The sequence below is a fragment of the Antechinus flavipes genome, chromosome 6 (genome assembly GCF_016432865.1).
Source record: "Antechinus flavipes isolate AdamAnt ecotype Samford, QLD, Australia chromosome 6, AdamAnt_v2, whole genome shotgun sequence".
NCBI lineage: Eukaryota > Metazoa > Chordata > Mammalia > Dasyuromorphia > Dasyuridae > Antechinus > Antechinus flavipes.
This window is the reverse complement of record NC_067403.1, coordinates 101,480,074-101,496,423: the sequence shown is the minus strand read 5'-3', so window position 1 is coordinate 101,496,423 and position 16,350 is coordinate 101,480,074. Positions and strand designations below refer to the sequence as shown.

The window sequence follows — 16,350 nt, the reverse complement described above, 5'->3', positions numbered from 1 at the left end:
TTACTGAAGTTTGCAAATTTGTAACCTGGTCACTTCCCTCTCTAGATATGTATTCACCTAACGTCAGGAAAGAATAAATAAAAAAGACCCAGAAGGAACATATATATTTGGTTACATGGTGTCTGGGTAGAAAATAGACCGGTTACTCTCCCTCTCTCTACCAGTTCCCAGAAATTCTTCTTTTGATTACTGTAAAGCGCGCATGTGCGCACACATACACACACACACACTTTCTCTCTCTCTCTCTCTCTCTCTCTCTCTCTCTCTCTCTCTCTCTCTCACACACACATATACCCCCAGCGAGAGAGGAATATGTCACATATTTTGTATATGAATTCAATTCTGCACAGACAGAATACCAGCTCATCATTTACTATGGACTAAAAGTAGGCTCCTAAGCTTCCATAGGCATACCTTATTTTATTGTGATTTGCAAATGTTGAGGTTTTGGTTTTGTTATTTTTTGTTATTTTTACAGTCTGAAGATCTGTGGCAACCCTGTGTTGAAAAATCTATTAGCACCATTTTTCCAATAGCATGTGCTCATGTCATGTCTCTGTGTCACATTTTCGTAATAGTCATAAAATTCAGGCTTTTTCATCATTATATATTTTACAGCAGTCTATGCTCTTTGATTTTTGATATTAAGAATTACAGTAATAATACTATAATACTGTAATACTATAGTAATATAATAGTAATACTAAAATACAGTAGTGCTATTATAACTATACTCATATAAGACAGTGAACTTGTTAAATAAATGTGTGTGTTCTGACTGCTCCATCAATCAGCCATTACTGTCTCTCTCCTTCTCCTTGGACCTTCCTACTCCCTGAGACACAGAAATATTGAAATTAGGCCACTTAATAACTTTACAATTACATCTAAGTGTTTAAATGAAAGAAAGTCAGTCAATGTGGCAAACTTCATTGTTGCTTTATTTTAAGCAATTGCCACAGTCATCTCAACCTTTAGCAGTCCCTACCCTGATTAGTTAGCAGTATTAACATCGAGGCAAGACTCTCCACCAACAAAAAGATCATGAGTTTCTGAAGGTTCAGATGATGGTTTACAGTTTTTTTGTTTTTTGTTTTTGCTGAGGCAATTAGGGTCATATAGCCAGGAAGTGTTACCTGTCTGAGATCAGATTTGAACTCAGGAGCTCCTGACTTCAGGGCTGATGCTCCTCCCACTATATCTACTACGTAGCTGCCCCGGTAGATTACATTTTTTAGCAATAAATTATTTTCTAAATGATGTATGTCCATTGGTTTCTTAGACATAATACTATTGTACACTATTAATAGAGCACAGTATAGTGTAAACATAACTTTTATATGTGCTGGGAAACTAAAAATTCCTGAGACTCACTTTTTTTGCAAAATTTGCTTTATTGTGATGTTCTGGAACTGAACTTGCAATATGTCCAAGGTATGCCTACACATGGTTGAATTGGAAGCAAGATGGAAAGTATCTAAACAAACTTGATATAACCTACCAGAAAAAGCACCTTTGAAAATGCTCTAAGGACTGAGCCTTCTTTGGCCAGTTCCCTCACTAAAAGAGTAAAAAAATAATATGTCCACATTAGAAGAAACTGTAAAATCTGATATAATGAACAGTTTCATGATTGCAATCCATAGAAAGAACACTACTCTTGGGACCATTAAGATTTAAATTTACATTTACATTTAAATTTCACCTTTGATACTCACTAGCTAGGTGACTATAGACAAGTCTCCTAATCTCTCTGAGAGATTTCCTCATCTATAAAAAATTTTGATAATACTTGTAATGTCATTTATTAGCTTTGAAGTTGTTGTGCAGGTCTCATTTTCCTATTAAAAACCTCTTTTGGGTTGTTTGTTTTATTTTTAATTTAAGATAATTAAGGCTCCATATTTTGCTGTTTTAGAATAGATTATAGCCATTATATTGTAATGCAATTTCTTATTTTCCAAGTTTAAAAAAAGAAGAAAAATTTTAGTGTAATTAGTTTTGAATAGTGATCTAATAATAGTGAGATTATTTCTACCTCCTCTAAAAATTGAGCAATGGTATTGAGAATGTTTCCTAATGAATGGGCTCCCTCTACTGATCTGATAGGGGAAAATACTTTCTAGCTAGAATTTACTCACCTGATCCATTCATCATCTCTTCTGTTCTATGACTGGCATTAAAAAAAAGGCATTTGCATCGCATTTCTCCTCTCTTCTCTCACTTTCTTCTTACCCTTTCCATTCCAGTTTCCAATATTAATATTACACCAAAACTTCTTTTTTCAAAATTACTAATAATCTCTTTCTTGACAAATCAATGGCTTTTTTTAATCCTTATCCTTTGACCTCTGAAATGTGACACTATTGGTCACTATTTCCTCCTTGATATTCTGTTTTAAGTTTTTAAGAAACTAATTTCTCCTGGTACTCTTCCTGCAATCTGACTGTTCCTTCTCAGTTTCCTTTGCTGGAACCTCATCCAGATCATGCCTTCACACTATTTGGTGTCTTCCAGGGTTCTATCCTATTCTGGGCCTTCTTCTCTCTCCACACTTCTTTACTTAATAACCATCTCTATTCTGATGATCCCAAGTATACCAATCATGATCCAAACTCTTTACTGACCTCTACTCTCACACCTCCAAGTGTCTTTCAGATATTTCAAACTGGACATCTGAAAACTCAACAGGTACAAAATCAAACGTATTATCTTTCCCCCTCCAATATTCCCTTTTTCTGTAGAGGGCAACACCTTATTCCCAGTCCCTCAGGCTTGCAATCTAGTTGTTAACCTCAACTCCTATTTCTCATTCCTCATAGCCAATCTGTTGCCGAGACCTGCTGTTTTCACCTTTGCAATATCTCTTGAATATGCTTCTTCTCTTGGACACTGCCACCAATTTAGTGCTGACTCTTATAACTTCACACTTGGACTATTGTAATAGCCTGCTGGTGTGAAATAACTGCCTCAAGTCCTTCCCCACTCAAATCCATCCCCTAATCTTCTGCCAAGTAATTTTCCTAAAGCTCAGGTCTGACCATGTCATTACTCCTACTCAGTAAATAAAAACGCTCTGTTGGCTCCAGAGCAAATACAAAATGCTGTTTAGCAAAGATCTTCATAACCTGGCCCCCTCCTACCTCTCCAGTTTTCTTATACCTTACCATATCAAGTGACACTAGTTTCCTTTCTGTTCCATGAACAAAATACTCCATCTCTAGCCTCTGAGCATTTTCTCAATTCTCTTCCAATTCCAACCCATTCTCTATTTAGCTACTAAAATAGTTTTCCTGATGCTTATGCCCAACCATGTCACCCCCTCTACTCAATAAACTCTAGGTCTCCTAATTGTCTCTTATGCCAAGAATGATCTCTCTCTCTCCTCCTAAGAGTAATGGCTTCCCTGGCTTCCTTTAGAGCCAGCTTAAATCAAATCTACTACAGAAAGCCTTTCCCAAATTCTCTCTCTTCTAGCATTCTTCCTCTTTTAATTCCTATTTATTTGTTTGCTTTTAGTCTCTCCCATTAGATTCCGAGTTCTTTGCAGAGAGAGGCTGTAGAAGGCCAGTGGGTCCATGCCCATATTGGCTCACCATTTCCTGGGATGTAGAGAGTGGTAAGTCCATGCCCATGCTGGTTTACCATCTCCCTAATAATTGTAAATAGTTGTGATGCTTTATCAATATCAAAGTACTTGTTGAAACAGAGTAGTAAATAGTAGAAATTATCATACTAATGTGTTTACCTCAAATATGTCCTTAATTCATTGTTAAGAGGTAAATAGTAAAGTTAAAATATCTTATTCCTGTTAAAGGCATTCTTTATCAAGATTGTTCTGATTTTTACCAAATATATCTTTACAATTATTAGGGAGATGGTAAGCCAGCATGGACAGACATAGACTTACTGGCCCTCTACATCTCAAGAGATGGTGAGCCAATATGGATATGGACCCACTGGCCTACTATAACAGGCTATCTTTTGACAGTTATGGGAGGGTGAGAAGACAAGAGAGGAATTCACAGGTGGGAGAAGGTTTAGTAGTAGCAGGGCAAGTTAATTAAAGTAGAAGAGTTAGCAGGGATAAAAAAGAAGATATATGTACAAACATTACAACAAGGAACAGGAATAGAATTTATTAGGAAAAAAAGTAGAGCTAGTAATCATTGATCTTAGACAAAGTTAAACTTAAAGATTCAATCAAGAGATTGTGTGTGTGTACACCTAAGCTTCCCTGAATTATTCTGCCTCAGTTTCCCTGGTGGTTATCTCACCCCCCCCCTTTTTAAAAATTATTATTATAGCTTTTTATTGACAAAATATATGCATGGGTAATTTTTCAACATTGACCCTTGCAAAAACTCTTGTTCCAAGTTTTCCCCTCCTTCCCTCCACCTCCCCCCCTAGATGGCAGGCAGTCCCATACATATTAAACATGTTAAAGTATATGTTAAATATAATATATGTGTACATATTTATATAGTACTATTAAAAAAAAAAAAAGAATGAGGGAGTCTAGATCTGTGACTTCACCTATGTGAAGAAAATGTTCCTCATCAATGCAAATCAGTCCCTATTGTTAGGAGAATTACAAGGTACTAAGACAGTGGAATTGATAGAGACAATAATTATCTAATTATCACGGTTCAGTATGATTGATTTGATCCTACAAGGAGATGTTATAGGCCAGAACTTGAAACAAGGTACTAAGTGGAATTGAGGAGACAATGGTTAAATCTAGTTTAGCATTGATTTAATCCTATAACAAATAATGGTTTCCTAGTGATATAATGATTGGTGTATACTCAGTGTGGGGCATAAAGGAGGAGATCTCAGGGCCAGGAAGGACAAGAACACTAGAAGCTTTCTGAGGCTGAGATAGATTCATTCCATCTTCCACCTTTGTGCTGGCTGGAGGCTGAAGCTGGCAGAGGCAAAGGACTAGCGGCAGGAGCTCTAGGAACCAAGAAGAGAGATAGGCCTCTAAGAAAACTAGCCGAGCCCCAGGAGAAGATATAAGACTTTGAAGGAGGCAATAAAGGATTTGGACTCCTGGCTGTATTTGGGGAGATTACACTGAACTGAAAAGAACGCTGCCTCCAGAAGCCCTCCAAGAAACCTGCTCCCAGAGAACAATATATTTTATTTTATTTTTTTTTTAATTTTTATTTAATAATTACTTTATATTGACAGAATCCATGCCAGGGTAATTTTTTTTTTTTTTTACAACATTATCCTTTGCACTCGTTTCTGTTCCAATTTTTTTCCCCTCCCTCCCTCCACCCCCTCCCCTAGATGGCAAGCAGTCCTTTATATGTTGGATAAGAACAATATATTTTAGAGAAGAACATTATACCCTATCTTTTTACTTAGGAGGTGTTGCTTGAGGAACTAAGTTGAATGACTTTTCCATTCACACAGTTGCTGTGTATCAATCAGGACTTGAATTTAGCTCATATAGACTTCAAATCTGGTTCTGGATCCATTCTACCAAATCTTTTATATTTTGGAATAATTTATGTAAACAGGAATTATCTGTTCTTTAAAGCTTTTCTATATGAATGACTAGCTTCCTGTTCTGTGAATTTGGATAATCTCTATTTTTAAGGTTAGTAGTTTTCAAAACCTCTAGGAATATATATGGACTGCCTTTATGACTTCATTGGTATAGGGAACTTCCAAAGGAATGTAGGTGGACCTCTCTACATCTTAATCTAAAGATGCCTGAGCAATTGTGGAAGACTCTTCATTAAGTCATGTCATCCAGCTATCATGTACCAGAAACAAGACTTGAAATCAGGTCTAACTCCAAGGTCAATTTTTTATCAACATCATAATGCCTCTCAAGTCATCTCTATGAGCCTGTGCAGTTGATAGTAGTTTACTCAACTGGGGAGACTGCTTCCAGGAGAATTCTGATGAGGAGGAATATAAATACCTTGGAGGGAACTCCATGTACCAAAAACATGACTTGAAATCAGGTCTAACTCCAAGATCAACTTTTTATCAACATCTTAATGCCTCTCTACTATCTTTAATTTGTTAAATTAAAGGGGATAGACAAGCTGACAAGTCATCCCTATGAGCCTATGCAGATGATAGTAGTTTACTCAACTGAGGAGAATGCTTCCAGGAGAATTCTGATGAGAAATATACCTTGGAGGGAACTCCAAGCATGAATATAAATCTTTTAATTGGTCCCATGTGGGTAATGGAAACAGTCTATTTGATTAACTTCAGATAAGGAAATAAGATTGGGAGGAATATTCCTAAGACCTCTGTTTTTGATTTCTTCACTAATGGCATCTGATCAAAGATGCTTCAACAAGAAAGACTCTGAGCCTTTTTCTCTCGCTGACATAAAAAGAGTGATTTTTATGATTCAAGTTACCAGTAACTGAGACAAGGGATCATCTGACAACAATAACACATTTGGACATAAAGTTGGGAGGATTGATGCTATGCAGAAACTGTGACCAAATATTAGCACCTTCTTCAGAGACAAAGGTGGTATAAGAGTGGTCCCCTATGGTACTAGAAGAAAATATAAGCACTTTTGTTATTTTTATTCTCATAGTAAATACACCTTTGTAAAAGATTATTATTGTTAATAGGTAAATGGAACTTGAACCCTAGTCACAAGTAGTCTAAAAGTGGAAGAACTACATCAGGAGTGAGTTACTAACATTAAAGAAATAAGACACCCCAACTCTTCAGTTATATCTTTACAATGAGATGTTGTTAGCTTTGTCATAGAAATAATCTGTCAAAGAGCAGACGTCAAAAGCATAAGGCATTTGATAAATAACCCTGTTCAGCCTGTATGAAATTAACATGTAGTACCTATCTGATCTTAATGTGTTGACTTATTAATAAAATAAGAAATTCTAATTTTTTAATTCAATCCATAGCCAGCTGGAGGACTCTTATGTAGTTTAGTGCCCCCCCCCCCATTTCTGATACTTCTGGGCCACAGCATATTTGCTTCATAAAGAGTATACTGTATAAATCATGCAATGTTTTTGTTGTGATTACTTCGTCATTGGTACTTTCCCCAATTTCAGTATTATTCACTTATAAATTATTATTTTTAAAAAATGTATTTGTTTTATAATAACTTTTTATTGACAGAACCCATGCCAGGGTAATTTTTTATAACATTATCCCTTGCACTCACTTCTGTTCCGATTTTTCCCCTCTCTCCCTCCACCCCCTCCCCTAGATGGCAAGCAGTCCTATAGATGTTAAATACGTTGCAGTATATCCTAGATACAATGTATGTATGCAGAACTGAACTGTTCTTTTGTTGTACAGGGAGAATTGGATTCAGAAGGTTATAAATAACCCGAGAAGAAAAACAAAAATGTAAATAGTTTACATTCATTTCCCAGTGTTCTTTCTTTGGGTGTAGCGGCTTCTGTCCATCATTGATCAATTGAAACTGAATTAGGTCTCTTTGTCAAAGAACTCCACTTCCATCAGAATACATTTTCATACAGTATTGTTGTTGAAGTATATAATGATCTCCTGGTTCTGCTCATTTCACTTGGCATCAGTTCATGTAAGTCTCTCCAAGCCTCTCTGTATTCATCCTGCTGGTCATTTCTTACAGAACAATAATATTCCATAACATTCATATACCACAATTTACCCAACATTCTCCAATTGATGGGCATCCACTCAATTTCCAGTTTCTAGCCACTACAAACAGGGCTGCCACAAACATTTTGGCACATTCAGGTCCCTTTCCCTTCTTTAGTATTTCTTTGGGATATAAGCCCAGTAGTAGCACTGCGGGATCAAAGGGTAAGGATGAAGTGATTGTAGCAAATAACGGGTATTGCTGAATGGCCACAATGATTCTTGGTACCAAGGTTGTACAACATCCATTTTTTATGGATCTATTTGCATACTCTTTCCACAAGACTTATTTTATGTATAAGAGACTCCCTCTTATTCCAAAGTCATGACTGCATTCAGTAATCACTAAAATATTGGAGGGGCAAAAATCAGTTCAAAAGGCATGACGTTACACTCAAATTGTTCCTGAAGTGTCTGAACAATACAAGGTCCACACAGGGTCCCATAAGAGAAAATAGAAGGTGAGATAAACCCTTGGGAGGGAGGGAGGGAAGAGGTATTTCTTATATCAGAAACACCTGTATTGACCAGAAGCTGTCCATAGCTGAAATGTACTCCTAGAAACAAAGAAGAGAAGAGTCAGCATCACACATATCTGGCCTTTACAGTTAAAAAAGCATTCTTTACAAATAAATCAGCAAGAATTTATTACATACCTTTTCTGTTCCTTTCAATAGCAATATATTATCTATATATTAAGAACCTCATAGAACAAAAGCAAAAATACACTTTCCCTGACTCCACTGGGAAAAGTACTTTATAGAAAAACAATTATAACTATAATTCCAAACTTGCTTTTTTTCACCATTCGATTTAACTCTTAAAGAAATGGCTAACAGTAGAGTTAAGTTCTGTCATGACACAACATATGAGTTTCTAAAATCATGGAGCCATGCAGAATCTGAAAATAAAAACCACAGATCTTATGAGAAAAATATGGCTAGGGTCACAATCTTCAAAAACCTCATTAATAACATTAAAAAAAAACAAAAAACTAGTAATGAAGGGGGTTGTGGTCCCTTTAGGAAACTATATTTCCTATTGATTTGTGATTCTTTTCTGATTCCCAACCCCTCCTGGCTGATGCATTATCAATCCAGGATGCCAGAGCCTGGTCAAATCCTGGTCAAAAGCACCCCTTTGAATTCCAATAAGAGATCCGGGCTTATCCTAGCCCCCATCAGATCTGAGCCAACTTGGGCTCTCCCAGCCCCCACCAAAACAAGCCATATAATGAGCTTCCATCAACTAAAGTCTTTGCAGATGGACCTTGGCAGGTCTTTCTGCCCACTGGAATACTCTTTCCAGTGCCATCTTCTCTTTACCCTCACCTATTTCCCTAAGCAGACTTTAACCTTACTTCCAATCCCCATAATAAACTTCTTTTATCAACCTAGATTTTCAGTGTGTAAATTCCTTTACAGGAGCCTCTGAGCAGCCAGAAGGTCCCCAAAACTCCCTACTCTTGTGCCAAAATCTACCCTAAACCCCGAATCTGCCACTAGATCTCATTTAACTCCCTGACCACTAGAATCCCTAATTTCGTTTGGGTTCCTCAAATCTAAACCTCATCAGTAAAGATGGTAGCATAATTTTATACACCTTAAGTGGTGAAAGAATACTACAATAAACAGCAGTGGTCTCAGGAGGCTGTTAGCCTGTACCTCAGTTTCCAGGAACAGAGCTGGCAAAATCAAGAGAAGGCTTACAAGCCTGAGGGCAACCTCAGGGGCACAACTGCAGGGAGAGGGCTCAGAGACATTGGTGAAGGTCATATGTGTAGAAGGTTGAACCAATGGGTTAGAACCAGCCTTCCACAAATCCACAATTCCCACCACATGAGAAGATAAGTCAAATAAGGCACTTTATCTTCAAGAAGAGCTGAAGTGTCAAAAGGTTGGAAGTGTTGAAAAGGATGCAGCTTACGAACTATTGTGAAGTGGCAGAAGCAAGTTATTTGACATCAGGTGGAAAGTTATAAAATCAGATATGGACAGATAGAGCTCACTGGGGTTTTTTGTCTTTTTTGCAGATGAGAATAGTTTTCTTCATTCTGTTTTTCCTGAACAAAACAGCATAAGCAAACCATTCCATGTTATGTTCAAACTATTCCCTAATTTATCAATTACACTGGAACAAATTCTCATTTTTAAAGTATTGTTTCAGAACCAAATGTATCTATAGTTTGCAGCAGTGCTTCAATATAACTGCATCATATGACTCTGGTAGATGCCAATTACTGTCAGTCAATGACAAATCTGTTTTGTTTTGTTTTTTAATCATATATATGCCATTGACTCACATCTGCACTCTCCCCTTTCCCCCAAGACATTTCTACATTCCTCTACAATTTGAACTTTAGTCAATAGTCTTCTCTCCAATCTCTGAAAAAATTCTTGGTGAATTCAATATTCATATTGGCTCTGTTAAAAAAAAACTTTCTAGAAACATTGGTATATTAGCAACTTTTTTTTTTGCACACGACTTACAAAACTGAGTGATAATCAGAGAAATTCCATGGATTCCAAACTACTGAAGGATTGTTGTTCAGTCTGACTCTTCATGACCTCATTTGGGGTTTCCTTGGCAGAGATAACTGGAGTGATTTGTTATTTTCTTCTTCAACTCATTTTATAGATGGAAGAAACTTAAGTATATCACACCATATACTACTTTAAGTTCCAAATGGATACATGACCTAAATGCAAAAGGTCAAATAAATAAATCAAATCATCAAGGAAAGTGGTATCTTTCACACTAAAGATGGGAAAAAATCATGACTAAACAAAAATTGAAAAGCCTAAAAGTAAATGGTCAATTTTGATTAAGTGAAAAGTCTTTACACAAACAAGCTTAAACCATCTAAAATTATAAGGGAATATTTAACTAAATTTTTTTTTGCAACATCTTTTTTTGATAAAGATCTGCTATCCAAAATATAGAAAGGAACTGATTTAAATATATAAGAATATGAACCATTCTCCAAGGGATAAATGATTAAAGTATGTGAAGAGGGAGTTTGCAAAAGATAAAACTTAAGTTATCAACATTAATATAGAAATGTTCCAAAAATCCCTACTGGTAAGAGAAATGTAAATTCAAATTCCTTTAAAGTTCTACCTCATAATCCTTAGATTGGCAGTGAGGGCAAGAAGGGCAATTATTGGAGAGTATCAGGGGCATGCCAAACTCAGGACAATCCAAAAAAGACTTATGATCAAACAACAGTTAACAAAATGATGTAAATTAAAAGCTGTAGTGATAAGGTATAGCTTCTAAGGAAATACAGCAGTGGTTTTGGGATCCTCTGACCTTGAGGGGCTTCTGTTCTGGCAATCTATCTGATATTCAATTAATTGCTGTCAGATGGATTATCTGTTGGTCAATGATAATCAAATTCTGGAGACCACTCCTCAATTCACTGCAATCACACAGATAATCTGTTGGTCTGTGATAACCAAATTCTGGAGACTACTCTTCAGTCCTACCTATGGGCCACAGAATTAGCATGTCAATGATAGAAAGCTGGATGAATGTGTCTCCTTGCTTCTGTTTCACTGCTGAGTTCTCTTAGAATTCAGTCCACTTGTAGTAGTCTTACAATTACAATAATCTTTGCCTCTTGGCTAAGGAAATGGGTTCAAGCCTGCAAATTCTTTTAAGACTCCTCCCTCCACCAGTCTATGACCCCCAACTTCTGGGATCCCCTTTCCCAACTTTAACAGTAGCTTTTAGTCATATTTAGCAATGATACTCCATCACTTAGCTTAGAAATAACTCATTTCCATATGGAAACAAGTTTGGTTCTAAAGGCAAGGTGTGGTGACTCCAAAAGTATTTGGACTTTTACAAAGTCAAGAGGGCCCAAGTGGATAGGTTTTGTAAGTCCAAAGAAAATCTAGACAACACCTCAATATGGAGGCTACCAGGAAACTGCTTAGCTTTACCCCCAGAGCTAATCAAGCTCCTTGGGTTTCTTGCACAGTTCAAATGGTCAGGATAGTGTTCCCATCCCAGATGTGTGAAGGGGGTGAGGGAAAGGGAGTGGGAGGACAAGTATACTAATGCACTGTTCATTGAGCTGTGAATTAGTCCAGCCATTCTTCAAAGCAGCTTGAAACAATCATTCCTAAATTCTATATATGCTTGGAGTCAGTAATACCACCACTAGATATAGATCCCAAAGAGAACAAAGAAAGAGGAACAGAACCCAAACATAAAAAAAAAATTTATAGCAGCTCTTTTTGTTGGATCAAGGAGTTAGAAACAAAATGGATCCCCATTAAGTGGGAAATGACTAAATTACAATACATTAATGTAATGGAATAGTACTATGCCATAAGAAATAATGAAAAATATAATCAGAGAAATCTGGTTAGACTTATATAAATTGATACCAAGTGAAGGAGAACTAAAAATATTTCTATCTCTATATATAAATATGTATTTTACAAGTCCCATGTACCATAGCTGTTAGAAAAGAAGTAGAAGAAATAGTCAGGAAAGAAGGATTACAGTGGTGGAAAGCATCAGTCTTCCCCCTCCATCAGCAGAAAGGATTCTTAATAGCTGCTACTCTTGGAACTAAAGATCTTCTTTCTTTCTGCTCCATTTCCCTTCTCAGCTCTAGGATTTAGGTTGTCTCCATAGACTAGTCAATAACAATACTGTTAACCATCCACTAATCTTAAGCCACTGCTACAAAACCAATCACCACAGTCCCACTAGTGCTAGTCTATTTTCATGAAAGTCTAATAATTAGCCCTGCACAATAGAGGCCTCAGCATCCAAAGCAAGTGCTTGGCTCCTAATCTCTAGGTTACTGGAAGGCCAGGCTGGCTCACAATAGCTGATAGGTCTTCTCAGGTTCTTCCATGAACATGGTAACATACTGCTCCTGGCTTGCTAAGGCCAGGTTTCCCAGGGCCTTGTTCAAGCAGGGAGTGGGTGTGGTCATAAGGTCATTCACTTGGAGCTGAACTGAATTTTGGACTTGTTGCAAATTCTGGAGAACTTCATATTTGTCAGTAGGTCAACTGGTCTTATTATGAAGACTATATATACATGTTACCATATTTTCTGGACTGAAGCTGTAAAAACCTCTCCCAAACCATATCTGGCTGTTTGTGTCAAGGGGTCTCTGAAAGCAATTTCAGTTTAAATAACTTAATGCACCTTATTAAGATCAACCTTCAGAAAATTTGGGAGGGGAAAATAAACAGTTAACTAGATCTGTTGTGATTTGTTTCTGTAATTTCCCAAATGTTAAGAAATAAAAATATTTCCATGAACAATCCGAAGCAAAAAAAAAAAAAATTCTGCAATCATTTTGTCATCATAAGAAATCTGTTTTTCAAACAAGAAACTTGTAATAATTTGACTATTTGTTTCCTTTGAATGTGTTTCTTTACAGTTATTTCTAAATTGTTAAACCTATCCTTTCATTTTATACATAAATACAAGGCTCACTATGGTAAGAAATCTAATGGTCCATAACTTTTCGTTGCTTGTATTAGTATTTTAAACAGTTTGTGATATCTAAAGATATAAGTAGGTAAAGATACTAAATATTTAACTGTTTTCTAGCATATTTAATAAGGTCTCATTTAATTCAACTCAAAGCTTTTCTGAGTATTTATGATAAACTGAGCTCTGGACTAATGCACTTGGCAATACAAAGAGGTCCCTGTCAAGCTTATAATCTAGTTGAGGAAACAATACACAGACCCATGAAAGGACTGAATCATATACTACTGTGTATTGTTAACTCGAGGTCTGTTTTCATATATTAATTTCAATTTTGCTTAAGAGTTTTAATCTCGTCATTATTTTTAGAAACTTAAAAAACTGAATTCTCCCTAACTGCATGTAAATTTTCTAAGTTTGAGAATGAATATACTTCAAAAAAAATTTTTTTTAAAAAAAGGACACACACAAAGAAGAAACAAATTTCAAATCTGAAACAAAAAGTGGGGGGAGAGGACTACCCACTGCCTCCTAAATCTTTGCAATCCAGCTTTCAACCACATTTCTTAATCAAAGCTGCTCCCTCAAAGGTCACCAAAAAGCTCCAAATTATCAAATACAATGGCTTTCTTTTCATCCACAATTTCCTTTACCTTTAGAAGTTGTTGGTCACCCCCTCTATCCATTCCTATTGGGCATTTTCTCCTCCCTTGCTTCCAGAGAGAACTTTAAGAATCTTAATGTTTCTTCCTATTTTAGAACTGCCCCTTAATGTGAATCTGCTGTTTACATACATTTCCTTCCTTCCCTTTTTTTTTTTTTTTTTTTTTTTGGGGGGGGGGAGTGGTTTGAGGAGAGGAGAAAAGGAGAATGGGTTGCCTTAACTTACCAAGGCTAGAAGTGCCCAAATCCAAAAAGAAATTAAGATAATCTTTGCCCTCATGGGGCTTCCCTTCTAAAGGTTAATATGCCCAGTGCTGTGATCATTGTAACATCATGAGGCTACAACGAACAAGTGAAGACAATGCTAAATGAGGTAAACAGTGCTTCTGAGTTCCATGTATTCAGACTTTCTAGGTGCTAGAATGCAGATACTTCAGCACTACCAATCAAGTTCACAACCCTGGAGTCATCCATGACTCTATTCTTCTCTACCTCGAATAGAAATCAATTGCCAATTGTTTTATACTTCTACCTCAACAACAGAACTTTTGTCCCTTTCTCTTGGGTGGCTATCACTTATTTCAAGCCATTATCACTTCTTGCCTGTTCTTCATGATCTTCAGGATCCTATAAAGAAAGCCCTTCTCAAGTCAAGAGGCATTTATTAAGCGCTTATTTTGAGGATAAGAACAAAAAAGCAAAAACAGTTCTTGTTCTCCAAAACCTCAAGATCTAAGAGAGGTTTGAAAACATGCCAACGACTATGTATCCACAGGAAAGACGTGCAAATGGTCCCCAAAATCCAAAAGCCGAAGCTGCTAATGCTTGAAATTGCCCTAAGAATTTTGGGACACACACACAAAATAAAATAAAAATTTTGGGATACAAAAACAATTGTGGATAATCACACAAGGATAGCACTAGTATTAGTCTTGGAATGTATGCTGCCTACATTCATAATAGGAAGGCCATTTCAAATAAAGATTAGTAAAAATAAAGATGAAAAATATTTGCCCTAACCCAAGTCTCCATTGACCTCAGATTAAAAACTGCTCTGTGACTGAGCTAAATTCTAGATCTTCTCTAGGACCTGCTGCCTTCCTTTCCTGTATAAGTCTTCCTCTATACCTAAATAAAGAGCTAGAATTTATTAAGTTCAAAGTATTTGACAAGTGCGATCTCACCAGCTACTTACCTATGGGGTACCCTTATACCCACTTTATGAATTAAGAAACTGAGGGTCACAGAGGGAACCTAGAAAGGGCCTGAGGCAGAACTCGAACTCAGGTCTTTGTGATTCCAGATTTAGTCGCCTCTTCTTCCAGACCTCTTTTGTGAGGCCTCCTCCTCCTGAAATCTTCCGTGCTTTCCTCCCCCGAGAACCCTTCCTCTTCCACTCTTCCCTGGGCGCCTTCTCCCCGGCTCGTCCCCGCCCCCTATCACCTGCCCGCGCATCCAGCCCGACCCCTCGTGGGCCTGGCTTCGTCCCAGGGCTCTTGGGTCTTTAGTCAGATGCTTTCACCGAGTAGAACTTCGCTGGAAAGAAAACGCCTTGAAATACCCTTCATCCAGACCGGGTTTCCTCCATCCTTTCCCCAGCCTCGGCCCCCTGGCCTCGAGTGTCCTCCGCACCTGCCCACGTGGGGAGTCCCCAGCCCCGCCCCATCCCTACTAGCTTCCTTCTTTCCGGGCTTTCCGGCGGAAGTAGGAGTGGGCGGGACCCCAGCGACGCGTGGCGTCATCAAGTCGACGAGGGGCTTGCCCTCCCTCTTTCCCTCCAACCCCCCGCCCCTCCCTCTGCTCCAGCTCGCGGCTCGGGAGCCCAGTAGCTGTGAGTGTGGGTGGGTCCCGGTGGGGTGGCCCAGGCCGGCCACGCGTTTTGCGGCGGCCGCCCAGACTTTGCGGGGCCGGGGTAGCGAGGCGGCAGGCCCGGCGCTCACCCTGGCCCCCGGGAAGCTGGAGAAGCCGTGACTCGGAGACAGACGGAGACTGACGCTGCGGCCGCCGGAAAGCTGGTTCGTGGGGTTGGGGGCTGCAGGTGTTGGCGGGGCCGTTAAGAGTCCGCTTTGCGCCGGCTGCGGTTCCGGGGCCGCCGCCCATCCCCGCGCAGTCACGGGGATGGAGCCGGCTTCGAAGTAACCGACCTGGAGACCGCGCCAACGCCCGCGCCGTGTCGGAACCGGGGGCCTCTGTCCGTCTTTGGCAGTATGGTCCGGCGCAGAGCCCGCGCTCCAAGGGATACAGCACTATTTGTTGTCTCCTCGGCGTGAGAGCAGGGACTGCCCCTTGCACCCAGTGCCTGGCACACAGCAGGAGCTTAATCAGTGCTTGATGACTATAGACGGGATTGTTTGCCTGCTTCCTCTCCTGTTTGAAAGGGAGTCCCTGAGAGCAGGAACTGTCCTGTGTACTTACTGCTTAATTGACAATACGTGATTGTGTATACCTGTTGTCTCCCGGTTTGAATGGGAGCCCCAAGAGGGCAGGAACTATCCTTTGCAATTAGTGCTTGACACAGAATAGGCGCTTAATAAATGCTTAGTAATTACTAAGCGCACAGTTTAATAGGGGAGATAG

At 38.6% G+C, this 16,350-nt stretch overlaps 1 protein-coding gene and 1 long non-coding RNA gene across 9 annotated transcripts in view; one reads left to right on the top strand and one right to left on the bottom strand.

Moving 5' to 3' along the window:
• Positions 1 to 7,101: 7,101 nt before the first annotated feature.
• Positions 7,102 to 15,435, bottom strand: LOC127540251 (uncharacterized). Its single transcript, XR_007948112.1, has 3 exons — positions 14,969 to 15,435; positions 10,134 to 10,342; positions 7,102 to 8,201 (listed from the first exon to the last, which is right to left on the bottom strand). It is a non-coding gene; the product is annotated as an uncharacterized LOC127540251 (long non-coding RNA).
• A 108-nt stretch (positions 15,436 to 15,543) lies between these two features.
• Positions 15,544 to 16,350, top strand: part of NEK1 (NIMA related kinase 1) — a 155,588-nt gene continuing 154,781 nt past the window's right edge. For 4 of the 8 annotated variants that reach the window (XM_051966368.1, XM_051966366.1, XM_051966365.1 and 1 more), the window contains exon 1: positions 15,544 to 15,788. The gene's annotated coding sequence lies outside the window, so the exon portion shown is untranslated. The remainder of the gene's footprint in view (positions 15,789 to 16,350) is intronic. The other 4 variants (XM_051966371.1, XM_051966367.1, XM_051966372.1 and 1 more) reach the window with 1 other exon arrangement.